Below are 20585 nucleotides of genomic sequence, written 5' to 3' on the forward strand. Positions count from 1 at the left end.
GTTTCCCCAGGAGCCTTCTTCCATCTCCCCGACACCATCCTAGGTCAGAGCTGACTGTAACGTGGTGTTACAGATCCTTGAACTTACAGCTCCAAGAAATGGCTAGTATTTCCTTCACAGCAACAATCATGGTTGAAATGTACCGTTGAAAACAAAGGCTGTGAGTTGGTCTTCCCGGTGGGCATCCTAGATTTTCCAGATGGTAGCTGTGTGTGATGTCATACAGATTATATCACCTCTCTGAACTTCAGTCTTATCATCTGGAAAACAGGAATAGTGATAGCTCCCACTTCAATGCATCTTAAGATTCACACAATACCTGAAGCCCTGACACATAGTTAAGGGTCCTGTTCATTAAATGTTAGTTACCACCACCGTCATGATCCTTGTGATCTGTGATTATGTATTTGAGTCATGATTGCCTTTTATTTCTATCAAACTGAAATCTCTATTAGGAAAAGAACAATGAGGGCTTATTCTAGCATAGTCGTGCGTCTGCCTTATGGTAAGAGTTCAATTAACAGTTGGATGAATGGATTTACACAGCTAGTTCTTCAATGCAAGATGGTTATCTTATAATATCCCTTTGCTGGGATGTGTCTGGCCACACAGCGTCTGGTGTCCTGTGTTGGATACTGCAGACCCGACTTAGAGCAAACCTTGAGTCATGGTTGTTTTCATGTGTTCTGGCTACTATAGCAAAATGCCTGAGTGCCTTGCAAACAACAGAAATGTATCTTCTCACCATTCTAGAGGCTGGGGACTGGAGTCTGCACCTGCAGACTGAGGCTCTGGTGAGAACCCTCTTCCTCAGAGACAGCCATGTTCCCAGTTAGACCTCAAGTGACAGAGGGCTGTGGGATCTCTTTCATAAGGTCCGAGTCCAAAGCCTAATCACCGTCCAAAGGCACCGCCTTCTAACACCGTCTCCTTGCAGGGGAGGACTTCAGTATATGAGCTGGTATGAACAAGCATCCAGAGCACAGCAAAAGCTGCCGGCCTGTGCCTGCTGATCTCTGTGCAGCTTCCACTCCCATCAGTCCTCCCTCTTGGAATTCTTTTCAGTTCAGGTAACTTTTGCATCAGAATGGACTCTTCTGGTCTCATTTGCAGAGCTCTCCTTACACCTCTAATGGGTGGCGGTTTGGGTTCTAGAATGTTCATTCCAGGCAGGAGAGTCCAAAGGAGAGGGATGTGCAGAGTAGAAAGAACATGGAAGAAACATGGAAATGGATGAGCCACTCCTCGTGATGGACGCTGTGATTCTAAGACAGGAATCAGGAGCTCACTGGATTGCTCCCAGAACCTGTTGGGAGGCTCTGAGCACAGGCAGGGCTCCTTCACGCCCTGGGTGCTGCAGTGCTGCCCTGGGCACGTGGCCTTCCTTCTTCCTTCTGCACAGAGCCAAGCAGCGCTCTAGCCCCTCAGGGTCTTCCAGGCAGGCCCCCTTTGCATGCAGGTGCTCACCCCAGCATCTGTGACAGTGCTGAGGCTCCGTTCAGTTTCCTGCCCAAATGGCAGGGAAGGGTGGAGCAGAAGAAAAACAGACCCCCGGGGGGCCACCAGGCTAAGCCATGCCCGTCATAGACTAAAAACAGCAAATTACAATTTCAGAAGATTATAAGTCAATGCCCAAAGAATAGCAAGATGGGAAAGCTACAAGTGACCCTGGAAGGAGGATTCAGGAAGAGATTGCAAACACAACAGAACAAATCAAACAGCATGAGGTCACCTCACAGAGGAACAAACAGACATGGGTCTCAAATAATACTGAAGACATCTAGCCTCTTCAGATAATAATGAGATTAGTATCAAGCTCTGAGTCACCAAGTAAAACTTAAATTAAGCTTAGCCTCTTATCTTTTGGGTTCCGATAAAATTATAAGAAATTTAGGAAATAATTTTAACAGTACTTTAATATAAGTGAGATTTGGAGCTGGAATAGATGTATGTATTCAATTTAATTTTATTGAGTACCTAATATGTACAATGAGTAGGCAGGATTCTAGACACTGGGAATGTAAAAGGAAGTAAAAGAGGTCAAATTCCCTGGTCTACTAGAACTTAAATTCTAGTGGACTAGAATGACCTATAAAATTTCTCTCAAAAGTCAGGTAAAAACGGATGCAGTGGTGCACACCTGTAATCCCAGTGGCTGAAGGCTGAGGCAGGAGGATCAGGAGTTCAAAGCCAGCCTCAGCAACAGCAAGGCACTAAGCAACTCAGTGAGACTCTGTCTCTAAATAAAATACAAAATAAATAGGGCTGGGGATGTGGCTCAATTATCGAGTGCCCCAGATTTCATCCCTGGTACCTCCCCCCAACCTCCGGCCAAAAAAAGAGCCAGGTACATAGATTTCTTTGGATCATACACTTCATTATCAGTCTGCAGTCATCTGAACATATTTAAGTCTAAGCTGAACCATTTGGAAATCAGTCCAGGTGTTCTTCCCTGCCTGTTGGACAAGTCACATCTTTGACAGCCACCACAGCACTCAGCTCATCTTAGAGTCCCTCACCCCTGTCCCCAATGTGAACTCAATCAATGTTGCTGTGTTAAGCTCCATGACATTTTTTTTTAAAAAGGAGCTGGGGGGCAGTGGGAGATTATGTTCCACCAATTTGGATCCAGGACTAGGAAACACAGAGCCATTTGGATCGGTGGAGAGGATCCCCTGGAGGGACCAGTGCCTAGACTCAAATCTCCAGCTGACGTGGGAAAGTTACATAACTGCTCCTTCTCATTCTTTGGCACAGCAGTGCTCTAGCTACAGCGTTGGATGTCACCCTGGGCTTGGCAGAGCTGTCTCTGCTTTCAGGGTCGCCCCTCCTGCAGCTCTCAGAGGAAACGAGGACTCTGGGGCCTATTCCTCCAGCTCCAGGGATGGCTCAGCTTGAAGTCAAGGTCTCCCTTTCTTCCTAAAAGACCAGACCCTTCCCCTTTCCAGCTGGCAGAGAAACAGGCTGCCTCCGCCAGGTTTCAGAAACGACAGTCATTCAATGGCGCAAGAAGTCAGACTGTGTTTGGGTACACACTGAAAGCTCTGGGGATCCTGCTGCTTAGGAGGAGATGGGTAAGAGCCAGTGGGAGGAGAATCTCTTTGATCTCGTTTCACACCCCACCACTGACAGCTCTGAATGAGGTTATCAAATGAAGCCTTCTTACTTGACATTGAGAGTCCAGTTAGCCACCGCCTCTTAAAATTAGAGAAACCCTCCCCTCAGCAAGAGAACAAGCAAGAGTATGTGGGCAGTTCTTTCCAAGCTGGATGATTTACTAAAGCAGATATGGGGGTGCAAGGAATGTGGGGGGGGGGACAGAAGAAGGAGACAGTGAACTATGTAAGGACTCCTTAGCCCTGTATCTCTAATGCTGGGAATAGCAATATCCTCGGGGCAGGAGGGAGCTTGCTCTTTCCAAGGCTTTGAGCTCTTTTCCATAGATTCAGCAGGGGAACTTTCAAAGCAAGATTCCCCCACCCCTTTCTCCACCCAGGTCCTGGGGAAGGACTTAGACTACTTATACAACCATCTGGGAACAGCCCAAACCCAGTGGCAATTACCTCTCCACTTTCAGGAAGATGTGAGGCCGTCTGTTTTTTATTACTTTGCTATTATCACATCATGCTGTTCTCTTGGGGAAGCAGTCTCATTTCCAAGAAACCTGTTTTGATTTTCCTCCCTTGCAGTCTTCCGGGCCCTTGCCTCCTCCCTCTGCCCAAGCCCTCCCTCATCATCTCACCCCTAACCCAATCCACTTCTACATCAGGCCCCTTCCCCCACCCTACAAATTTGGAAGTAAGCTGCAAAAGGACCCTAAGTAATACCAGACCTAGGAAATAAAAAGATGAGAGTTTGATCAGAGAAGGCAAAATATTATTCTCCGGCCTTGGTCATTTCCAGGTTGCTGCCTTCTTGCTTGTGTGGTTAATGGGACCATGGACCTCAGTCCATTTTGTGGTCCTAAAGCTTGGCAACTTGGTGGAAGTGGCCCCAGCTTGTTTGCAGGTAGGACTCCTTATAAGAATCCTAGAGGCCCAGTCTGAAAGGCAGAAAGAGTAAGATATGTGTTAGAGCCCAGCTGCCACCCTCCAACACCATCTCCCTCAGAACTCAGGGGTGGTATGGAAGGCAAGCATCCTCCATTGTTCCAGAAGTTTCCAAAGGACCTGGAAGGTTCTTGGCCAATGAGGACCAGCTGTCGGCTGCTGCTCATGCTGGTGCCACTCAGTGGGATTGGGGAACCCCCTTGTGCCTCTCTATAAGTTCCTATCACTTGCACTTTCTCCGGTTTTTACTTCCTTCTTCCCCAAAAACACACACCTTTTTATGTTTTCCCCATCTTTTCAAGATCCCTCTTCCCCAATGGGACAAACAACTTCAACCAGAGACCACTGAGGTGTCCCTGCTCCAAGGCTTCAGAGATCACCTCAATTCCAATAGCTCCTATGCCCCAACCTGTGGAAAACCAATGTCTCCACATTTTCGGTGAATTCTTCAAGAGGCAGATCATTTGAGTGAACGCAGGATCTCAACACCTAATTCCCCTGAGTGAGCTAACAGTGTCTATCTTGCTAATTCTTTTTATATCAGTATCATCCAGATAAGAACCTGATCACTTCCTCGGTTTAAAAAAAAACAATTCACAGCAGGTGCCTCTGTGTGCTTGGATGGAGAGGTTTAGAGCAACTTCAGATCACAGGTAGCTATCCCTTTTATGAAGCAATCAAACCACACTTTGAGATTTTTCATAGACTCCATGACCCTCTGGGGCCCTAGCCTCTCCTCCTCTCAATGTCCCTGTTCCTCATCTCTCCTCTTCACCACCTTCTTGTGGGACAGATCATTGTAATCACAAAAGAGCCAGTCATTTCTTTAAACAGGTCTATCTTCCTTAGAAAGTTGTGGTAGGATTTTTTAATTTTTATTTTTTATTCTAAATTGACAAATTATAGTTGTATATATATTTATGAAGCACAATTTTATTTTAGAGTTTAATCATAAAAATATTTGTAAACATTTAGATAAGCAGAGAATGTTATATCATTTTAAGATGTAACAGATTTAAATAAGATATAACAAATGTTAAAATGTTGTCAGTTTTGCTCCAGGTCTCTCTCTCCCACTCTCTCCCTCCCTTCTACCCACCCAGAAATAATTTTTTTTTAGTACTAGGGATTGAAAGATTGAACCCATGGAGCACTTTACCACTGAACCACATTCCCAGCCCTTTTTATTTATTTTGAGATAGCATCTTGCTATGTTGCTTAGGGCCTTACTAAGTTGCTGAAGCTGGCTTTGAACTTGCAATCCTCATGCCTCAGCCTCCCAGATCTCTGGGATTATAGGTGTGCACCACCACGCTTGGCTAAATAAAACTCTTTATACAGCTAAATCCCGGGCCCATCCCTTACCTTCCCTCTTCCCTTCCTTAGGGTTGTTGTATCATCCTCATGCATGGTTTTGCACTTTGGTTACATACAAAGATTTACATAAATAGTATACAGTATTGCTTGAGGAGTTTAAAAATGTCTGTCTAATATTTGCAGCAGATGCTAGGAATGAGCTTATAAACCACAGCAACACTGTCTTACTCTGGTTCCCATCTCTTACCATTTCATCCCTGGGCCCATCAATTGGAAGACACTTAACAAATACTCTGAATGAATTGCATAAGAAAATAATATCCACTAAGTCATTGATAATCAAAGTATACCAAGTTCAGAAGTAATCCAAATAAGCGGGTATTCTGTATATGTCTTACAAAATGTTTTGGCCTAAAAATCTTCCATGACAACAAATAACTCTTCCAACATGGGTACCTTCTTTCCTAGAGGAAGGGAGCTTCACAAATGCCTCACTAAAGCCACTTCTATCCAAGGACACAATGTGTCCCCCTTCACGTGGCTCTCCACATGACCCTGATTTCAGTGAGATCACCTGGGACTTGCATTCTTAGTCCTCACCCTCTCTTTCCCAAAACCGCTGACGTCATGGATGAGCTCAGCCTCTTCTACCACCCTCAGTTCATCCCCTCCAATACCAAAAAGGGAACCTGATATCACCATGTTGGGAGCAGCCAAAATCCCAGCTGTCACTTCGTGGCATGGTGGAGTTCACCTCCCTAAGGCGTTATGACTCTGCCAAATTGTGAAGGAGCAAATTAGAGACGCCAGTTCAACCAGGCTGAAACTCCCTATAAAACAGAAACTCCACCCAGAATGATGGTGCTAGAAATCACTGCAATCTCCTTCACAGCTCTGACCTTCAGTAGAGGGGTCACCTAATTTATCACCCAGACTCTAAAGCTTGAAAGTGAAGATGGTGCTATTCATAATTAGGCCAGGTTAACAGGATGTAATAGTAATTAGTATTACAGAATTAGTATCACAGAATTAGTAATCCTATGTAAAAAGCCAAGTATGATGTCTCTTCTTAGAAGATGCCTCAAGTGACATTCAGACCTTCAGGGAATGACGCCCTCCATCCCTCTCCCAGTATTGATCTGACAATGAATGAGTCCATTCTCTTACAGAGCCTGTGAAGACCTAACCCTCATATAGTTAAGTTTCTCCACTGGAATGAAATTAGTGCCAATCCTTTCCTCATAGCCCTCTGAAAATTTGCAGGGAAATGACAACAAATGTCAGACCCATGTAAATCAGAAGAGAAAGAAAATATCACCAGGGGATCAGCACTGTAGCTCTGAAACAGGGCCCATTTGGCATCGTACTAGTGTTTATTGGGTGACCATACAGCTCCAAGAATGGGAATGTGGGCTTCAGGATAGACGAACTGGGATTTCCAGCACTCTTCATATAACCTTAGACAAGTTACTTCTCTAAACCTCAGTTTATCCATCTATAAAACCGGGGTAAGGATGATATCAATCAATCTCCTGGGTTAGTTAGACATTTTCAGTAAGACAAGGAATTTAAAACCCCAGGGACAGAACTCAGTGTGTTTCAGTACCTAGCAAATATCTCCATTGCTATTCATACTATCGAAATCATCATTGTATTTTTTTCATCATTAGCTCTTCCCACTCCCGTATACATACTCTCTCTCTCTCTCTCTCTCTCTCTCTCTCTCTCTCTCTCTGATCAAACTGGCTATATTTTTTTTCCAAAAAATAAAAAATGCTTTTTCTTTATCACTTCTATATTTTTGCTCCTGCTCTGTTTGCTCCCTGGAATTCTTGTATCTTCCCTCTCTATTTTTATCTTCTTGGCTCAGCATGGCGGCATCTTACCCCCTTTCAAAGGCCCACTTCAACTGCTCCACCCTCCAGGGAGTCTTCTAAAAGGTGAGTTTTTTATCCCTCAATCTGTTGTTTTCTTATCATTTCCACTTTGTGTTTCAAGGGATTCGCATATTTCTAGTACACTATAAATTCTTCAAGGACACATACTACATCTGATCAAGATTTCTCTTCCCCACAGAGCTTATAATACACTTGCAAATGGTGCTCAGGAAATATTTCTCTTTTTTTTCCATTTTTTATTGGTTTTATTTTTTAAATACACAACAGCGGAATGCATCACAATTCTTATTACACATATAGAACAATTTTTCATATCTCTGTTTGTATATAAAGTATGTTCACATCAATTCATGTCTTCATACATGTACTTTGGATAATGATGTCCATCACATTCCTCCATCTTGACCACAGTAAAGTTTAGAACACAGGGATTACCAGCTGAACTCAAGTAAGACCTAGGATTCACTGACAACTTATCAGCTAAAACAAATTATTTAACCTCTTCAAATCTTGATGTTCCCCTCCCAAAATGGCACCAGCAAGATGAGGACTATTGTTCTATCTAGACTTGAACCATTGATAAACATTTAGAAGACAATGCCCTTCCATTGGATTTTTTAGTTTAGTCAATGTTGCAATCAACTTTATCTTCTGTGATGCACTTTTGGAAAGATGCATATCTACTCCCATAATGTTGTTTTTGTTTTTCTTTTTGTTTTGTTGTTTTTATTTAAATCACTGCCAATAAATGCAAGAGACCTCTGTAGCAAAGACCTATCCTATCTCTTATACTTGGGGTCAAGTCTAACTTCCCGAAAGCTCTCAATTGCAACAGCCACAGTGCACACAAATTTTCATGAGAAGCAATATAGACATTAATCTCACACAGTGTGTTGGCTCTTGAGCTGAAGAACTCATAGGGATTTCCTTTTCTCTGGCACAATGCACGTGAAAACAGAAGTCTGATTTTGTTTATTTACAAATACCTCCCTTCTGGGTCCACTTTGAGTAGTTCTTTTTCTACCACTTAGTTTGTTTCTTCTCACCAGATTACTGGTTCCCCTGGGGACTTGCTGTTTACCACTTCTGAACCTTGACACAAGCCATCCACCCACCTCTTCCATCCAAATAGAACAGAACAGAGTGGTGAGGAGGGTGGGTTCTGGATGAACAAAACCAGACACCATTTCTGGCTTCACTACTGACAGTCTAGAAATGTTGGACAACACGCTTCCCCTTTCTGGGCTATAATTTCCTCATCTATAAAATGTAAATAACTAGTAAGAGTGCCTTCTGATTATATAAAGAACTGAGCTGAGGTGAAAAGGTTGCCCTTCCACATCAAACACACAGAGAAATATGACACACAATATAGCAAAAAGTAAAACATTTAAACACATTACCAAACTCATAAATAATAGAAGGAAAATTCCCAGGTTCCACAAACAGAGCGGAAACTCAGAGACAGGGTAGGGAATGGTGGACAGATGGGCAGAAATTGGCAAAGGCCTTCGTGATGGGAGTCATGTTTCAGGTCTCTGTCAGGAAAGGTGCTGAACTTGAGTACCCTACTTAGAGCTGTTGGCACAAAGTGCCATCAGACCATGGAATTGGTCTTGAAATACTCCTTCCATTGGTCTGAATGCATGATAAGAAAGCTACGCACTATCAGCCAGGTGCCATGGGCAGAAATTTAGACCTATAAGAAATCTCAGACTCTAATTTAACATTTTCCACCTGGGGAAAGCAAAGAAAGCTTAGAATTTAGCACAAAAACAAATTCAATCTTGGTAAAAATCCATTGACCTCTACAAGAAGTAAACTCAGATCACTCTATAAGGGAGCTGATACTCCCTGAGGATGAGCCATAAAACAATTTCCAAACATCCAATAAGTCACACAAGGGGAAATTGGCAACGAATAGAAGGAATGGCCATAGAAAACAGAGCTCGAATAACATGAAAATTATTTTAAAATAAATATTTTTAGCCTTAAAGAGAGAAGGAACATAAACATAAGACATTATGAAAACATTTTAAAGAATTTTAAGAAAAATATCTCTTGAGAACCAAATAGAAATCTGGATAAGAAACACGTAGCCATTGCAATATGTACAATCATACTTCATGCGTGGGTCAAAGGCAGGTTATTATTCATATCTGAGGAAATAATTGAAAAATAAGAATGTGGTGCTGATGCTTGAATATTATCACAGGAGACAACCAAATGGGAAACAGGCAAGATAAAAGAACTGGAGGGTAGGGTGAGATGGGCCCACGAGGGGCTAACGGGAATTCGAAGGGAACACAGAAAATGAGGGAGGAGGGAAGAAATATCAAAATAGAGATTGGATGATGAGTTATCCAGAATTTAAGGGCTGAAGTCCTCAGAATGAAGGACGATTCTTAGTCTTAAAAAGAAAAAAAAAAATAATAATAATAATAATAACAAAAAACACCTAGTTATACTAATAGTGTAGTAATTCTCCCAGATACACCATAATCTGTTTTATAGTGACAGAATGTGAAAACAAATCATTTGGATCAAAACATCAAAATCTCCTGAGAAAAGGCAGATTATTCACGAAGAAATGACCAGGACATAGAGAAGTCTCCCTGTTAGCAATAACGGATGCCAGGAAACAGTAGAACAATATCTTCAAAGAGCTAAGTATAAACTCTTTGCCCATCTAGATTTCTATACTCATCTAAATCCTCACACAGGAATGAGAAAAAGTGAAGAAATCTTTCACCTCAAAAAGACTTGAATTTCATATGGGGAAAAAATGGGAGTTCATAACCCACTTGAATCAAAGTGTGAAATATGATATATCAAGAAATTTGTAATGTTTTGAACAACCAACAATAAAAAATTTAAAAAAAAAAAGTAAAAAATATAAAAAATAAAAAATAAAAAAAAAGACTTGAGTTTCTTATTTACAGTCTCAGGTCAACTACTTCTACAGAATAACATTCTGCTAAAAGAACCTTAAGCCCCGATGGAAAGATAAGGATTCAAAAAGAGAAAAGAAATTGGCAAACACCTTGGTAAATCTAACGTATTGTTAAGAAGAATATTAGGCAAATTGGGTGGGGGTGGTTAAAACAAGTTGAAACTAAGGAACAAAAACATGGAAGTAGAAATGCAGAAAAAGCTAAAAATATTTTAGGTATTGTTTACAAAGAGATGAAAGAGATCAATTGATTTTAGACTCTTTTTTTTTGGCGGGGGGGTGAGGTACAGGGATTGAACTCAGGGACACTCAACTACTGAGCCACATCCCCAGCCCCATTTTGTATTTTATTTATAGACAGGGTCTCACTGAGTTGCTTAGAGTCTCTCTTCTGCTGAGGCTAGCTTTGAACTTGCAGTCCTCCTGCCTCAGCCTCCCAAGCCACTGCACCTAGCAATTTCAGCCTTTCTAATGCACACATGTTAAAGATGTAAGGCAACTGTTGCAAGAACAGAAACAGAATGTTGAACTTCTACAGGGAAGCAAAAGCAAGAATAAAGAAAGCCTGATTCATCAGATAAAGGACAGAAAGGGAATGGGGTGAGAGGGAAGGAAGAAGGTAGAGAAACAGAAAACATAAACGAAATTGTTTCCTGAAGCACGTACAAATCTGAATACATGTGCACAGATTCAACTCCCCTCTGAAAAGACAAACTATTAAACTGCACTGTTCTTTTTGTGATTGCAAGATAGGCTGTTCACAAAGACATAACCTAAACAGAAGGGCACAGAAAGGTTAAAAACGAAGGGATCAGAAAATAATATACCTCACAAATGTCAGCACAGAGAATCCCCTCCCCCACCCCCCCGTGGGTTGACAGCCTATTTCTAAAATTCATTTGGTAGAAGACCATGAAATTATGAAAAAGGTAAACAAGGAGACAGATCTTGCCTTACTAAGTATCAAGATGCATTTTAAATCATAGTAATTAAAACCCTGTGGTATTGGCATGAAAATGGACAAAACAGACTAAAGGAAGAGAAGATTCAGCCCACGGACTTGTTGAGACACAAAGCTCTAAGAACTAGCAGAAAAAACGAAACACGAGTGAAATCAGTTTTATGGGACACCTGACTGTTCAACTGGAAATGAGTACAAGTAGACAGACCCCTCCGTGGGTCCATATGCAAAAAGCGAATTCCATAAGGATTAAAAAATCTTCTTCTGAAAACCAAGCTTTTTAGACATTTTAGAAATGTTCTAGATGAAGGAAACTATCTTTGTGACATTAGGAGAGGAAGTCACAAAAGTCAAATCTGATGAAGAAAAAGCTTGGTCTATTTGAGTGAAAGAAATATGTTAGAATGACAAAAAAATAAAATAAAGTTAATATGTGAGCAACAGACCAGAGAAAGATGGATGAGAGTCCAAATTATAAAAGAACCATGACACACACACAAAAAAACAAATATTTACCTAAAACTATTACTATAGGATTAAGATTTCAACATGTGGATTTGGGGGAAACATAGACATTCAATCTATAACAGTATCTAAAAGCACAATTCCCTATGTGATCTATAATTCATACAGTAATATTAGTGTCTAATACATAGTTTGATATATGAAGTTCCAAGTATTCTACACATTTCATCTCTCCAAAATATACGTGTTGAAACCCTGTCCCCCAGAGTGATGGTATCAGAAGTGGGAGCTTCGGAGGTGATAGGGTGCTGAGTGTGGAGCCTGCATGAATGAGATTATGCTCTTATGAGAGAGCCCCAGAAAGCTCCCTTGGCCTTGTGCCATGTAAAGTGACAATGAGAAGATATTGTTTGGACAAGGGCGCAGGTCCTCACCAGGCACCAATTCTGCCAGCAACTTGATCTCGGACTTCCTAGCCTCCAGCATTATGAGAAATAAATTTCTGTTGCTTAGTAAGCTACCCCGTCTATGGCATTTTGTCATAACAGCCCTAATGGACTTTTTAGTTTGTATAATTGACCATAATTTAAAACAAAGGAAAGGAAAATTATCTTTCTGAAATTCACTCTGAGTCTTTGATTATAAGACATTTAATCAATGGAGAGTTGCCTCAAAGCAAAAATCTCCTTTATGTTGTAAATACTGTGTATGTATATTTAAAATTAATTTTTTTTTAAAAAAAGTGTTGACTTTGGCAAATAAATTATAAAAGGAAAAGATCAGGTGGTAGAAATAGGGGGAAAAGTAGTACAACATAACACTATCCCTTCACCACATCTGGTATCTCATTTAAAGATCGTGGGCCACTCTATTTCTTTACATCTGATTCCCAGGCCAGAGTGGCCCCTTTCAGTTACACACACACACACACACACACACACACACACACACACACGGCTTTCCTGCCTCAGTCAGACCTTCACTCCACTGTTCCATCAAGTCTTGAGCACATATACCCCTGCTCCTCAGTGGTCTCATTCTACAATTTCATAACTTCAGAGATGCCTTTGGGGTCCTGCTGCCTGGGTCTTCGCTCTTCCCTTGCTTATGACTCTCAGTCAATGTGCCCTCTTCATTTACTTTATAGAACTTATCACCATTCATTATATATATGTGTCTTGTGTGTGGTTTTTGTCCTTCTCTCCCATGACTGCAGGGATGCTGGTTATTTTATTCACAATGTGTACTAGTATTAATACTGCCAGGCACCTAGAAAGGCACTCAAGATTATGTGAGAGTGTGTATGTGTTTATTTACCTTTAATTGAATTAAAAAAAAAATTCTCAAGGGAAATTTTACCCTGAGCCAAGATTGACCCTGGGCATCTCCCTTTTCACCAGTGGAAAGAAGGTTACAATAATTGTGGAGGGCACTTGCAAAGGGCGCAGGCTGCACTCAGACCATAAGAAACTTAATGAGAGATGATTGAACACAGCCAAGGGCATGTGGGGGCGCAAAGGACATGATGGTGACTTGGGAACGGGGATCTCTCTCAAACCATCGCTCGGCTCCAGTAATAGGAAAATGAAAAACAGGCCCAACTCTTAGAAGCTAATTGTTTAAGATGTGATTTAGAAGGAAAGGAGAGGAGGAAGGAAGGAAGGATAGAAAAGGGAAGGGAAGAGAATGAGAAGGAAGAAACCCAATGTTCTTGATGTTTTTATTCTATGCAATTAAGAGCAACATATCACTAGGGAGGAGGGAACTCTAATGAAATACTTGGAAGACTTTATTGACAGAACTAAAGCAATTTGTGCTGGTCTTTGAGAAAGATCTTATTGAACAGTGGGCCACCAATCCCAGTCACCGATGGCAAAGACTCTCTGTGTATAAATTATTCGTCAAGAACTGGTTGCACCACCTTCTTCTCCATCTCCAGACTCTGCTTCTTCTAAGAGTCCTTTCTTTATCTCTTCTTTTAATTATTTGTTCTTTTTAGATATACATGACAGTATAGTGCATTTTAGCATATTATACATACATGAGGTATAACTTATTCTAATTAGGATCCCATTCTTGTGGTTGTACATGATGTGAAGTTACTCTGGTGGTATATTCATGTATAAGGATAGGAAAGTTAGATCTGATTCATTCTACTGTCTTTCCTGTATCTAACGCCCCTCCCTTCCCTTCATTCCCCTTTGTCTGATCCAATGGACTTCTATTCTTCCTCTCCCCACCCTCCCTTGTTGTGGGTTAAGATATACATATCAGAAAGAAGATTCAGCCTTTGGTTTTTGAGGACTGGCTTATTTCACTTAGCATGATAATTTCCAGTTCCTTCCATTTATTGGCAAATGCTAAATTTCATTCTTCTTTATGGCTGAGTAATAGTTCATCGTGTATATACCACATTTTCTTTATTCATTCATCTATTGAAGAACACCTAGGCTAGTTCCATAGCTCAGCTCTTGCGAATTGAGCTACTATAAGCATTGATGTGGCTGCATCATTGTAGTATTATGGTTTTAAGTCCTCTGGGTATAAACCAAGGGGTGGAATAATTGGGTCAAATGGTGGTTCCATTCCAAGTTTTCTGAGGAATCTCCATACTGCTTTTCAGAGTGGTTGCACCAATTTGCAGTCCCACTAGCAATGTTTAAATGTACCTTTTCCCCCACATCCTCACCAACATTTATTGTTACTTGTATTCTTGATAATTGCCATTCTGACTGGAGTGAGATGAAATCTCAGTGTAGTTTTAATTTGCATTTCTCTAATTGCTAGAGATGTTGAACATTTTTTTCATATATTTGTTGACCTCTTCTGTGAAGTGCCTGTTCAATTCCTCTGCCCATTTATTGATTGGATTATTTCTTCTTTTGTGTCAAGTTTTTTTTACTTATTTGTATATCCTGGAGATTAATGCTCTGTCTGAGGTGCAGATGGCAAAGATTTTCCTATTCTGTAGGCTCTCTCTTCAAGTTCTTGATTGTTTCCTTTCCTATGAAGAAACTCTTTAGTTTGATGCCATCCCTTTTATTGATTCTTGATTTTACTAAGAAGTAAAGCTTTAGGAGTCTTATTGAGGAAGTCTGTTCCTAAGCTGACATGATGAAAAAATTGGGCCTACTTTTTCCTATAGTAAGCACAGGGTCTCTGGTCTAATGTCTAGGTCCTTGGTCCATTTTGAATTGAGTTTTGTGCAGGGTGGGGTTCAAATCCATTCTACTAGATATGGATTTCCAGTTTTCCCAGCACCATTTGTTGAAGAGGCTGTCTGTTCTTCAGTGTATGTTTATGGTGCCTTTGCCTAGTATGAGATAATTGTATTTATGGGGGTTTGTCTCTATCTTCTATTCTGTTCCATTGGTCTTTGTGTCTGGTTTTGTGCCAATATCATGCTGCTTTTATTACTATAGCTCTCTCAGAGCCCTTTCTTACCCACAGTGTCACCACTCCATTGCTCAGGACTCCTCAAACCTGCAGCTGGTTTCACAACTCACTATCACTGGCTCTGGCATGCCAGGTAGAAGAACCCTGAGGATTAGAGTCATCTAAAAACCAACGCTATCCCCGGGTCTGAATTGAATTTTTCAATTCCTTCCAAAAAACCTGATAAAAAAAATATTGCTGTCCCAGTTTTGCCTGTGTTATGGTTTGGATAGGAGGTGTCCCCACAAAAGCTAATGCAGGAATATTCCGAGGTGAACTGATTAGATCATGCAAACTGTAGAGTCATATATCCTGGTTTGAATGGACGGACTAGGTGGCAACTCTGGGCAGGTGGGGTTTGATGGAAGAAAGGTCACTGCGGTGTTCCCTGGAGGGGTGCATCTTCCCTGCAGCTGCCTCTTTCTGGCTTTTGCTCTCTGCCTCCTGATCCCACCATGAGCCAGTAGCTTTACACCATCACAGGACCTTCCCCTGTGATGTGCTGCCTCCCCTTAGGTCCAGAGCAATGGAGTTGGCCATCTCTGGACTGATACCTTTGAAATGGTGCGCCCCAAGTAACCATTTCCTTCTTTCAGTGTTTTGGTTGGGTCACAGTGACACAAAACTAACTAATGAAAGCAAGAAAGATTAACAGAAATTTGTAGTTTTACTCAATCACAGAGCTAATAAGAGCCTGTGTTGGTTTATTTGATCCCCAAATCACCATCTCTTCTCTGCACATGGTATCTCTTGGCCACAAGGCAGGGGTTTCTAGACAAATGGAACTACCTCCTACTGTCAGATGATCTTTTTTAAAAACGTGGACTTACTTATGTCACTTTCCTGATTAAAAAAAAAAAAAAACTCCTTAAAATAGTTCTTTCTTACAGAAAGGTTGTGCTAATCCCTGTCCCAGAAATGGGAACCCCTCAACTCTAAATCTACACACAAAATCACATGCACACATGTGTGTACTTATACACGCACACATGAGGACACACACATCATTCAGAGTTTCATTTAAATCAGTACTTCTCTTTGGCTTTTTCTATATCACAAATCAATTAAGCAATTCACCAATTTCAGAGTATATGCAAACTCTCTGGGAAGGTCTCACACTCGGAAATTCAATATCAGTGTTTCTGGAGAGGAGATCAAAAATCTGCATGTTAAACAATCGCTTGAAATGAATCTGGTGTGGGTGGTTCCAAGAACTAATTCTGAGGGGGTAAACCAGGCTGTGGGATTCCACCACACCAGCCTTCCTCTTGGAGCAGCACTCTCATTCAACACTCATTAATTTGACAGACATTTATTAAGTATTCACTACATTTTTCTGGAAAATGGGGATACAACAGTAAAGAGAATAAAGGCCCTATTCTCACAAAATGAACAATGCCATTGGAATAAAAAATAAATAAATAAATAAATAAGTAGGTCCATGGACATAGGGTCTGTCAGGTGGTGGCAAAGAGGAATAAGTAGAAAAAGGAAAGAGTGACGGGGGCTATTGTGTTATCACATATTTAATATGTTCTCCTTAAAGGAAGAGCTCTATCTGTCTCCTTCTCTTCTGTACCCCAAGTATCAGGGACCTAGCATGCAATAAGTATCTTAAAGTAAAAATAGGAGTAGTTTATGATGCTAGAAATAAGGACCTTCAGAGTGGCTATTATAAATCCAAAGACGATGACATGACATCCAACAGTTGCCACGTGGAACAGCCTCTGTTGACATTGCAAAGCAGAATGGGAAGGTTCCAAGCCAAGAAATACAATAGTCTGCTAGCTCTCTGCACTGATCGGGGCTCTGCCGTGAAATTCTAAATACTAGACTCATCTTAGTTTTGACCTTCAGGATGAAACCAAATCAATTTGCTCCCTCTTTTACTTAATTCTCTTTAAATATTTTAAAACTATCCTGTTACCCCTTCTCTGGGCTACCTATAGGAAAATGAACCACTCCTCATGGGATAAGCTTTCAAAACTTTTCAGCATCCTAAACACTTTTGTTTGGGGATATAGTTCCGTTTAAAATCTTCTTTTAAAAACAGAGTACTCAGAAGTGAACACAAAACTCTAGGTGTAATCAGATCTTTCAGAATTTAAATTAAATACTTATAGAATGTAATCTGATAAACACATGTAACATTTGCTTTCTTTCTTTTTATTTTTTTTTTTCAGTATTGGTAAGCAAGCGTTCCACCACTGAACTACATCCCCAGCCCTAACACACTTGCTTTCGGTACCATTGACAAAATGTGAGTCATGTTACCTTTTAAGCTCTCAGCTCATTTTCATATGGACCATTAAGAAGATAGGAATTCCCATCCTATGCTTCTATAGTCAAGTTTTTTTAACCTCAATGAATAGTTTAACTTAATGAGATTAAGTGTTTTCTTATTTGTGCAGGCCAACTTTGCATATTCTAAGTCTTGATTCTCTCTTCCAACAATGTACTATTTCCCATAAGACTGCATCTTTTGTGACTAAGACCTGCAAAAGAAAGAAAGAAAGAAAGAAAGAAAGAATTCTAATCAGAAAAACAAGCTTAGCAGCCAGGTACAAGTATTTCTCTCGAGAGCTGCTTGATATTACACTGTGAGTGCAACATCAGTCACTCGCCTGCCAAAATAAATGATTGAAGTCAAAGCCAAAAGGACTGGAACAAGCGATCAGCCTGTGACGGTCAGCTCTGACTCCCTGAAGGATAAATAAATACAGTGGAAAAAAAATACACAAATCTATCCTTCTTCCCTCCCAAAAACTTTTCCAAAAGGAAGGAAATAAAGGAGTTAAATTGATACAAACTAAAATAATATAAATACTCAAGTTTAAAGAGAGCAATAGAGATGAAAATAGTATATAAAGATATTGACAAAGTATTGAAACTTGAAAAAAAAAATGGTGTGTTAGTTTTCTATCAGTTGTGACCAAGATTCTTGAAAAGATTAACTTAGAGGAGGGAAGATTTATTTTGGGCTCATGGTTTCAAAAATTCTGTTCATGATTGACCAACTCCATTGCTCTGGGTCTGAGATAAGGCAGAACATCACAGTGGAAGGGCATGGCAGAGGAAAGCCACACAGCTCCTGATAGCCAGAAAGCAGGGAGAGTGGGAGAGAATCCAGGGACAAGATAGAATCCCCAAGGCACATCCCAGTGACCTGCTTCCTCTAGCCACACCCTACCTGCCTACAGTTACCAGTAGAACAGTTATCAAGTCCAATAGTCCTTTCAAATGATTAATTCACTAATCAGGCTACAGCTCTGTCTCCTGAGCTTTTGGAAGCCCTCATAGTCAAACCACAACAGAGGGTTCAGTACTAATTGACTTGATAAGTCCAATATAAACCTAGGTAACAGAGTGAAAGACCAACAAGCAGCTCATTCCACGGAACCCAGAGAGGCTGAGAGTACTGGGACACCAGGTTTCTCAGATGGTCAAGTCAAACAGTGGAATAGCAGGATTATATAAGAGGTTAAAGGCCCCCAAATCCCATCACCCTTCCGCAAACTAGTTAACTACCCTCCTTCCGTTAAACGGAGTTTACTGCCTGGAAAAATTTAACCAGTTCTCAGTTCTCATCTCTCAGCTGTGCTCCCCAGCATTGGCAGCTGGACTTGTAACATGAGTCCACAGACTGAACAATTCCTCTCTGCAGAAACGAAGTTCAGGACTTTTGGAGCTCCCCAATAAATCAGCCAAGTCTACGCCCAGTCTCCCTAAAATGAAGTCAACCACCCACCCCCAACCCATAGGAATCCAAGTCATCTTGGAAGAGAGAAAAAAAACTCTTAGCAAAAAAAAAAAAAATGCTCTTTCACAAAAGAATAAAATTTTTCAGATAAAAATTTCCCACTGAGTGTCCAACCCAATAGGTTTTATTAAAAGACCTACTCTGGCACACATTATTGTGAAATTTACACCAGAAGCATGCATGTGAAATACTGTGAAATCATATTGATACTAAGCTTCTTCACAAGAACATTTGAAGCTAAAAGACAAAGTAGCAGATGTCTTTCAGTTTCAGAGACAATGAGATTCTGGGTAGAATTCTACGTATGCACACAAATGCCCACAATCCCTATTAATCATCGAAGGAGTAGAATCAAAATGTTTTTAGATACAGAATTAAAACAAATAAAAAAATTTTTAAAAAAAGAAAATCACACAAACAATCAGGGCAAAAATTTTCAATGAATTCCTAGTTTGGAATAATATATAAACGAATTCTCGATGATCTGCAAAAAAGAAAAAAGAAAAATTCTGCCTCAAAATTCTAGTCATCCAGCATCCTTCTCCACAAGCAACGGGAAAACATACCCTACTAAATGAGAAAGCAGCCCAATAAAGAGGTTCCAGGAAACACAATCACACACAGGAGAAGGAAAAATTTTCCAGAAGGAAGGTATAGAGAGAGCAATCCCAGGGTGTTAGCTGGTTATCAAGCCCAGTAACCTGTCAAGATTGGTAGAAGAGGAAGGAAACTTCCTACAGGGTGACGCGCACAGGGGGAAAAAAGAAATAGAACTGATAGACTATCTCAAATGTTTGTACTGAGAGGAGATATTCAAGTCCCGCAAAGTGTTAGAATGAATTAGTGCTAGACCCATGGGAGAAAAGGAGGGTAAACCAAAAATTAAACCAATGATTAGTGCTCTGGAAAACAAAGGTTGTCCTAAGAAGTAACAGTCAACTGTGTTTCTTTGATTTAAAAAAAAAAAAAGTCAGCTTCATTTAAAAGGCATCTATCACCAAAGAGTTCACAGCACCCCACCCCCTTGTTTTAGACACACTCTCTGTGCTACTGTATTGATTACTTCTACACTGATGACAGAGGAAAAGGATTTAGATCTACATATTCTAATGTCCCTCACTTACTCACATACACTCCCCTCCACCGCCACCTTCCTGATCTAACAATTTTGGGATAAACCAAAATTCATGGTTAATAATATCATCACCATGCAAATAGTTGTAGTTCAGGTGGTGAAAAAATTCAGGTACAAGGTCAGTCAATAAAATGTCTACAATTGTAAAAAAAAAATCAATACTTCTTCAGCATATTTATGTGTAAGGAAGCAAAATTGGGAAGAGTCCACTAAGAGTTGAAAGTTGCCACTTCTAGAAGTGTTACGTGATGTTAGGGAACAGGACCTTGTAGGTCTGTTTTAATTTTTACAACATAATGGTTATTCTCTGATAGTATTTTTAATTAAAATGGAAAAATTAAAATCTCTAGGGAGCTGTATCCCTAAAAGTCTTTTTTTCGTATTTTTTTTATTTTAGGATACTTGTCCTTGAAATTAAAAAAAAAAAAAAAGTCCATTTAAGGATCAAATAATTTATTCTGAAAAATCAAGTTAATGTAATATATATTTGGGACTCAGGCCATTTGGCCAAAAGAGGTTGACACACTGCACTTACTGGTTTTTTTTCTTTATCTTTTTATTTCTTCTCCCCCCACCTCATTTTTCTATTTATCATGTTTCACTTCCAAAATT

At 40.3% G+C, this 20585-nt stretch overlaps 1 protein-coding gene across 8 annotated transcripts in view; it reads left to right on the forward strand.

Annotated features, from left to right (window-relative positions):
- The window catches only part of LOC139701363 (small integral membrane protein 36-like), a 61122-nt gene that overhangs the window by 15081 nt on the left and 25456 nt on the right, over window positions 1-20585 (forward strand). For 3 of the 8 annotated variants that reach the window (XR_011705100.1, XR_011705098.1, XR_011705101.1), the window contains exons 1-2: window positions 950-1070; window positions 17262-17338. The gene's annotated coding sequence lies outside the window, so the exon portion shown is untranslated. Of the gene's footprint in view, window positions 1-937; window positions 1071-17261; window positions 17339-20585 lie in introns of those variants that run through there. The other 5 variants (XM_071603698.1, XR_011705097.1, XM_071603700.1 and 2 more) reach the window with 5 other exon arrangements.

Source organism: Marmota flaviventris, chromosome 17 (assembly GCF_047511675.1).
Source record: "Marmota flaviventris isolate mMarFla1 chromosome 17, mMarFla1.hap1, whole genome shotgun sequence".
Taxonomy (NCBI): Eukaryota; Metazoa; Chordata; class Mammalia; order Rodentia; family Sciuridae; genus Marmota; species Marmota flaviventris.